We start from the raw sequence: 8,083 nt of genomic DNA, 5'->3' as shown, positions 1-8,083 counted from the left end.
CTTAATTTCAGACTTCAAACTTCTATCAATAAAAGAAAATAAACTTTCATTTCCACTCATGTGGTTGCTACAACCACTATCCAAATACCATACCTTAGGGTTGGCTTCTTCACCAATGTTACACGTGATGAAGGTTGTGGGATTGTTTGCACTTCCCATGTTCACATTAGCTACATTTGCATTATGTCTTGACTAATCACCTTGCTTCTTCTAGCATTCACTTGTATAATACCCAAACTTATGATTGTAGTAGCATTCTACATTTCTCTCGTTGGAGTTTTAATTCTTCTTACCTCTTCTAGAGCTATTTTGAGAGGCACTTTCTCCCTCTTGGTTTCTTGCTCATCCTAATCTTTCTACACCATCATTCCTTTGACCATTTCTTCCATGAAATCTACTTCTTGAGCCTCTAGTACAGCCATTTCTTCCTCTCTTCCTATCTCTTGGATTCTCTTGAGCCTTGAAAGATGTAATTGACCTATTAATCCAGTGCTCATGGGTTTGAAGAGTTCCCATTAACTTATTCATGGTCAATGTGGTGAGGTCCTTTGCTTCCTTAATGGTCATCACAAGATTGTCATATTTCTGAGGTAAACTCCTCAATATCTTCTGCACTATACTTTTCTCTTCATACTCTTCTCCATTTGATTTGAGCTGGTTTATCAGAGCAGAGATTCTTGAGCTGAATTCTACAATAGGTTCATTGTCTTTCATTTGAAGGTTCTGAAACTCCCTTCTGATCATCTATAGCTTCACTATGCAGACCTTATCAGTCCTTTTAAATTTTGTTTCAAGCATTTCTCAAGCTTCTTTGAATAATTTGGTATTGAAATCTTGGGAAAAATAGTCTCTATTATTGCAACCACAATCAAAATTAATGCTTTTGCATCCTTCCTTCTTGACTTTTTCAACTGATTATTTTGAGGGTTTGTGAGGGCAACATACTATGTTTGGTCAGTAACATCATTAAATCCATTTATCACAAACTCCCACAAATAATTAGCAACCATGATGGTTCTCATTTTCTTTGCCCATGTATCATAATTTTGTCCATTAAAGGATGGTGGTTGCTACTATATCCTTCTTGCATCTCCCACCATGTCAAATACCTAGAAAAAAAATGCCCAAACTCATGGTGGATGTGTGGCCTCAAATCTTTGATACCACATGAGAAAATATAACTTCAAAAATCAAAAAGTTTGCTCAAAAAATAGTGGGAGCCAAGTGACTGGCAATGGGTGTTGAGAGAACTTGACATCAAGGAATTGAGTGGAGTAAGCTTGGTAGTAGTGGATACCAAGTAAATTTGGCAATACTAGGACTTGAGTGAACTTAGTCACCAAAGGGAGAGCTTGCTGCCAGAAGGGAAAACAAAATTGAGTGAACTTGGTAGATGAAAGGACCAAGTGAGCTTAGTAAGACTATGTTGTGACTCAATAGAAACAACAAAAGGAAAAATGCTGACTGAGTGAGCACAAGAAGAGCTTGGTTGACACATGAACCGAGCAATTCAATAACAATCTTTCTATCTAGTTTAATCCACCATTAAAACTCAAAGATAATAAAAGAGACTTGCATAGAAACTAAACTCAATATAAAATCGATAGAGATGAAGAAAACAACAGCCCAAATAGGAGAGTGGTTAATATTCCTTCTTTCTTGCTTGCACTCTAATCAAAAACTCATTCAAACATTATCAATCTGGGAGCATATAGCTTCAACTAGAATCATAATACTTTAACCTATAACTTCTACTTGAACTATAAACTTGTAGCACTATAGGACTATATAGAATAATGCCTAGAACAATCACTACTTCATAGGACAAATGAAAAATGAAATTAGAAAATGACAGAGAGATTCAACACGTGTTGCTGAACACTTTGAAACTAAACCTTACTTCTATCCTCTAAACTTTGCTCTGATTATTCCTTTCTCCTTTGCTCTAATCTACTAATTTTCTTCCTTCTCTGATCTCTCTACTGATTGAATAAATGAGCTTTATCCCTTTTTTCTTGTCTCAAAAATATTTTCACTCTCTTTTGATTTTCAAACTCACCTACCAACTTACCTGTCTTGATAGGGTAAGTGGGCATGTGGCTCCAGGGACAATTGACCTTTTTCAAAATTTTGACAAATTAATGATGGTTACCAATGATCATATCCCCAATTTTGTTTTATAATCTCACTCTTCTTGTTTCCAACCCTCATCGTCATGTTTTCCCAAGATTCATAACTATAATCTTTTAAATAATCTCCCAAGTATAACTAACCCCAAATTAATTTTTCCTTATCCCCACAACATGAAGTAATGATTCTTATTTAACTAATTATGTTATCAATAAAATAAATGAGGCTATTAATTTAATCAATTCATCCATGCGGCACTAAATTTATCATTTTATTTGGGCTATGGGTGTATGAGTTGTGACAGCCTCCCCCAATATAAAATGTATCATCTTGATAGATTGATCAATATTTACAAACATAATCAATGAGAAAACATGAAATTCATTTGAATTACTCAAACTTCCATTGTTCAATGTTCAAGATAGTTCAATTTTTCATATTCATATTCTTTCACAAATCAAGATTATCTTTCATGTACTTAAATAAAGTATATTTCCTTGAAGGAAATGTAATTTCCATTTAAAGCCACGCCAACTAAATTTAACACTCTACTTATTTATCAAAGAGAGTATTGAAACACATTAAACACAAGGTAACATAAATCATACACATTTGAAGTAAGAACATGAATTAAGTATCATTTCATGAACATTTCTATGTGTGTGTGTGGATTCCATTACCATCCCTCAGATTTACAAGGTTAGAATTACCTCTCTCTGAAAATATTCGCCCTTTCTTATGATGTCTCATTCCCTTTGTTGCATTATAGGAATAACACAAAAATATCAATCGATGATATATCATAAATCAAATCAATTATTCATGGAAATATTAAATCAAATAATTCTTTATCTCAAGGATTATCAATATCAAGTAATATGTTAACTTAAAATCACATGATATCAAACACATACATGTGTTTTCTTTTTTACCCGTGCCTCACATAGATTTGATCCTACTAGTAGATACCTCATATCCACTTCCTACCATACTTATACATGTGTACACTCACAATACTTTTTTCACAATGTCAGCATGTCAAGGAGATTGATTTAAATATCAAGAGTCAACATTTTCTTTTAAATTTATGATTATCAAAATCACATATACATCATGAATAATAAAAATAATAAACCATATGTACCATCTAACATAGAGTTCTCACTAAGTGAGTAAGTGTCTACATCAATAGATCATTGTCTAAAAAACATAATCAGGTAATGCCATCACATTATAGTTATTTCATCATCATATGAATCATCATCAAATATAATAACATCCACATATAACATCATCAATATGCTCATTAGTATTTATTCATCATTATGCATACAAATACTTGCATTAGGTTACATTGTGTTTAATCAAATCATAATGCATCATTAGCTTAAAAATACCAACATATATCTAACCAATATGACAAGTAAATGAATAATATAAAGGCTACATAGTCAAATGTGTCAAATAAACATTGACCAAAAGTTGAAGTCAACTACATAATGACTAAGTCTATGTCGAACAACATATCAACTAGGAGACTACAATGCAAACCAATGATGGAGAGACCTGTCTTTAATTTCAAATGATCTCAAGCCGATAATGGTGATGTTCAATACAATAATCTTGAACAATAAGAGGGATAAATTAATATGGGAAGATAATTCTAATGGTTTCTACTTAGTGGCATCAGGGTACAATTCCCTTTGGAGCCTAAAAGAGAAACCTCCATGAGCTAAGGCTTGGTTGCCTGACCTTACCCCTAAGATTAACATATTCTTTTGATTGATGTTATAAGATAAAATTCTCACCTTGGATAATTTGACAAAGAAAGGTTAGTATTTCCCAAATTGATGTATTCTCTATAAGCATCATTTGGAGTAACTGAATCATATTTTTATTCATTGTCCATGCTCCACGGAGGTTTGGGAATTTCTCACAAAGAAATATGGGGTTAGTTGGTGCAAGCTAGATAATAATTTGAAATTCTTTTCTCAATGGGATAGTATGTATAAAGGAACTAATTTGCATGCTATAAGCTCCTAGACTTTGCCTCACTTCTACTAGGGAATATGGAGGGAGAAAAATAATTGAATATTTAGAGACAAGGAGGTACCTGCTTATGTGCTTGTGGACAAAATCAATAGCACTATGAAGGTAAACTTTCAGATAAGAAAGGGAGGAGATATTGAAGATGGAGATAGGATTAAGGAAAATGAAAAGGATAGGAGGACAAAAATATAGGAGATGAAGTGTAAACTCCCACCTGAGGGTTGGCATAAAGCCAACTTTGATGGGGCAGCTAAACGGAATCCTGGTCTTTCTAGATGTGGAGGAATAATTAGAAATTATCATGGTAGTGGAGTTGCTACTCTTGCTCACCCTTTGAGAATCTAGACAAATCATTTTGCTGAAGCTAGTGCTGCTCTCCACACTATTAAATTAGCCTTAGATGTTGGAGTCAAAAAATTATGGCTAGAGGGAGACTCAACTAATATTATCAAATGTATTATAGGGAGTATTCATCCTGCTTGGATAATTGCAAATATAATTGAAGAAATTTGTATTACACTTGGGAAAATTTGAATGCATTTATGTTAGCCATGAGTATAGAGAGGCTAACTTAGTGGCTGACTAGTTTACCAATGAAGTAATAAAGAAAGAAATGGTGATGATATTGAATGCCAATGGAAATATTTTGATAGATGCAAAAAGCCTAATTGATCAAGAAAGGATCTAGGGAAGTACAAGTGTAATCCTAAGTTAATTATGGAAGTTAATATTAGTATGGGTGAAAGCCACTACAATAATGGTAAATATGGATAGAATAGGTGGGTGATGTTTATTGTGTCAAATTGACACACTTTGTAGGTTTTCTACTTCCTTTACTAGTTTTATGGCATCAAAAGACAAAGCGGTGAAAAAAAAAGTGATTTTATACAAAGTATCTAGTGGATTGTGAAAGGGAAACATAGGAAGTCATTTATGAGAATTGCTAATGTTTAGGCTATGGAGATGGTGGGTGAAAAGAGCAAGAAAGAACTAGTAGGGGAGACAGACAAATGAAAGTAAAGGAAAAAAGTTTGGGAGAAGTTTGAAAAGGGTGGAATTGCAAATTATATCACCAAGTTTCATGGATATGATCCAGCAATAACCAATCTTATAAAATATAGCACAAAAAGGAAAAAACGAAGGAAGGAAGTGGTGAGGTGGTTATAAATATAGGTGTTTGGCATGGAAATTTTTTAATCATAGAACTTCAAAGATGGGGATTGTGAGAGAAGCCATGAATCCACAAATCCTAGAAGAAAAAGAGGGAAAGGTCTAGATGGAGGATCTTATTGATTTGGCATTGGTGGATATAACTGATTACGTGAGGGAAGTAGGAATGAACCTTCTTAATAATGCAAGCAATAGCATGATAGATAAGTTTAGATCAATTAAATGGTTGTTTCATGAACTAGAGGAGGTTAAAGAAAGAATGGGATAGTTGGAAAGCTAGGGAAAGAAATTTGAGAGAGGGAATATCATAGATTAGGGGGATGCTATTAGGTTGGTCAAAAAAAGGATGAACAATTTGGAGACTTACAAACATAACATGGCTAACCAGATCATCTCCAGTCTAAACTCTCTCAATGAAAACATTGTTACTCTTGTTGGAAAGCTGAAAGCTAGAGGTCTTTTGGAGGATAATGAGGAAAAGGATAGAGATGAAGAAAAGAAGGATGATGAAACCATCATAGACATATCCAATAGCCAATTGGATAGGACTTTCTTAAAGAAACAAGAGAAAATGGCTGAGGAGTGTTAGAAGGCCTATGAAGTAGTGGAAATAATGTAGGACTTTGAAAGGAAAGTAGAGGAGTAAGTTGAGGACTATCAATATCTATCTTTTGGTCTTTTGGTTTCTATAGGTTTATTGCTTGGCTTTTTGTTTGTCTTTTGACCTAGCCTTTTGGTTGGCCGTAGTACTATTTCTAGGCTTTTGTTGTTTTATATATAGTCCTATGATATGTAACAACTTTTGGGTTTCAGGATCCCTGTAAAACCTATTTTTCTTATAAAAAAATATGTCATCATAATGAATAAACTCAAGAAGTTTCCCTATCTGTAAAAATTAATCTAAAGTATGATACTTTAATGAGCATGATAGAAAATGTTTACCTACATGTCAAACATGGGATAATAAGTATGTCAACATTACCATATATCATATGATCCACACAAATTAAGTAAATCATCTAGGTATTCTCACCAATCATGTGTAAATATTAGTAGAACCACTTTTCTCATTTCTATGACATAAGCCATGAAATCCATTTCATGACCACAATATGTCAAGGAAACCTCAAGTCAGATATGTTACATCTTAGCATTAATGTGCATTCATTATTTCCTTTATGTAAGTATTCTTAATGAACACCTAAGAACAAGTTGTGATGTATGACCTTCTCATCATTCAATCATTAGATAAAATATGGTTGAGGTGCTTTATTGCGTAACCATTCAAATCCTTCCATTTTCTTGGGAACCTAACTAATACACAGAATTCAGAACCCTACAATACCCAAATAATACAAAAGGAACTTTCCTAGGTTTCTACCAAGCACATAGAATTCCCAACTATGTGATTCTCATATAGTATGAAAGGCAAGAGGTATCTGGTGTAACCATGAAACATACTACTTCACACATATTTCCAAGTAGCCCTAATCATGGATGTGGTGAGGGGATGGAACATGGGCAATCATATCAAATAAACATATGCACATAGCTTTGGACAAAGTATTTTAGTACAAGATTTAATGTAGCAAGTAGAGTGAAAAGGAAAGAATCACTTCAACTCCTCCCTATCTATTCACATTTAACACCCACATTGCAAGGGAAGCTTTTTCATACATAAAATGACAAAAAAATAATGCAACATGAAGAATGACATGTTCTTTAGAACCTAGTCCCTTAAACATCCTATCAATGTTCCACACTAAACATGATAGAAGACATCACTTCAAAACACATTACTAGCATCATAAAAACACATACACCCTAGAGACCTCAAGATCAAAGAAATCTTGAAATCAAGATTTGCAATTTTCAATTCAAATTCCAAAATGCAGAACCAAAACCAATAAAAATTAAAGTGAACAAGAGTCAAACAAGAGAGATCATCAAGAAATTAGGTGGCTAGGTGGTCACAAGGAAGTTTTTTTTTTATCAAGCTATTCCATCACATCAAGTTCCTAAAAAATGAAAGATGGCAATAATAAAATGAAAACTAATTCACATAAGACATAGTGACTCTAACTAACCACCGAGAGGGAGTAGATTTTACATGACATGTTGCATCCAAGGAGCACTAAGATCATAATAAAACTTCAACATGCATCACATGCAATACATCTTGATAATCACATCTATCATATTTGTCATCTCACACATATCTAAATGAAAAATAAAAAATTCAATACTTTCCATCAAAATACGTGCTCTTATATCATACTAGGTTACTCAAAGTGCCTCATGATTCTAGCATAAAAAATATTGCACCACATATACATGTTAAAGACATATTTTTATTGTTATCACAAGAAAAGTCTTGAATTTGTGGGTGCTCATAACCTAGTGTAGAAGTAAATCATTCATTAACTACCTTAGTGGATAATAGAAATTCACATCATTCTTGCACCACACATCCAAAGAAATAAGTAGTTAATTTTCAAGTATAATACAATAGTATGCATACTATAAATCACATAATTTTAGTCTAAATATAATCATAACAATTTGATGTAGAAATTTTACCAATCATTTTTAGAAAATTCCATTTTGAAAATCTTCTTAAGGAATGCAAGGTTAACCCAAAATCATAAGATACATAAGGAGGATCTTATCCTTCCATGTCAAAAATAATCATAACTTAAAGAAACAGTAATCCGATTAACAACCAAAACATAAA

This window comes from Cupressus sempervirens, chromosome 7, assembly GCF_028749045.1.
Source record: "Cupressus sempervirens isolate cs-2001-9-10 chromosome 7, ASM2874904v1, whole genome shotgun sequence".
NCBI lineage: Eukaryota > Viridiplantae > Streptophyta > Pinopsida > Cupressales > Cupressaceae > Cupressus > Cupressus sempervirens.
The sequence above is the reverse complement of the archived record's forward strand: the minus strand, read 5'-3'. Positions refer to the sequence as shown.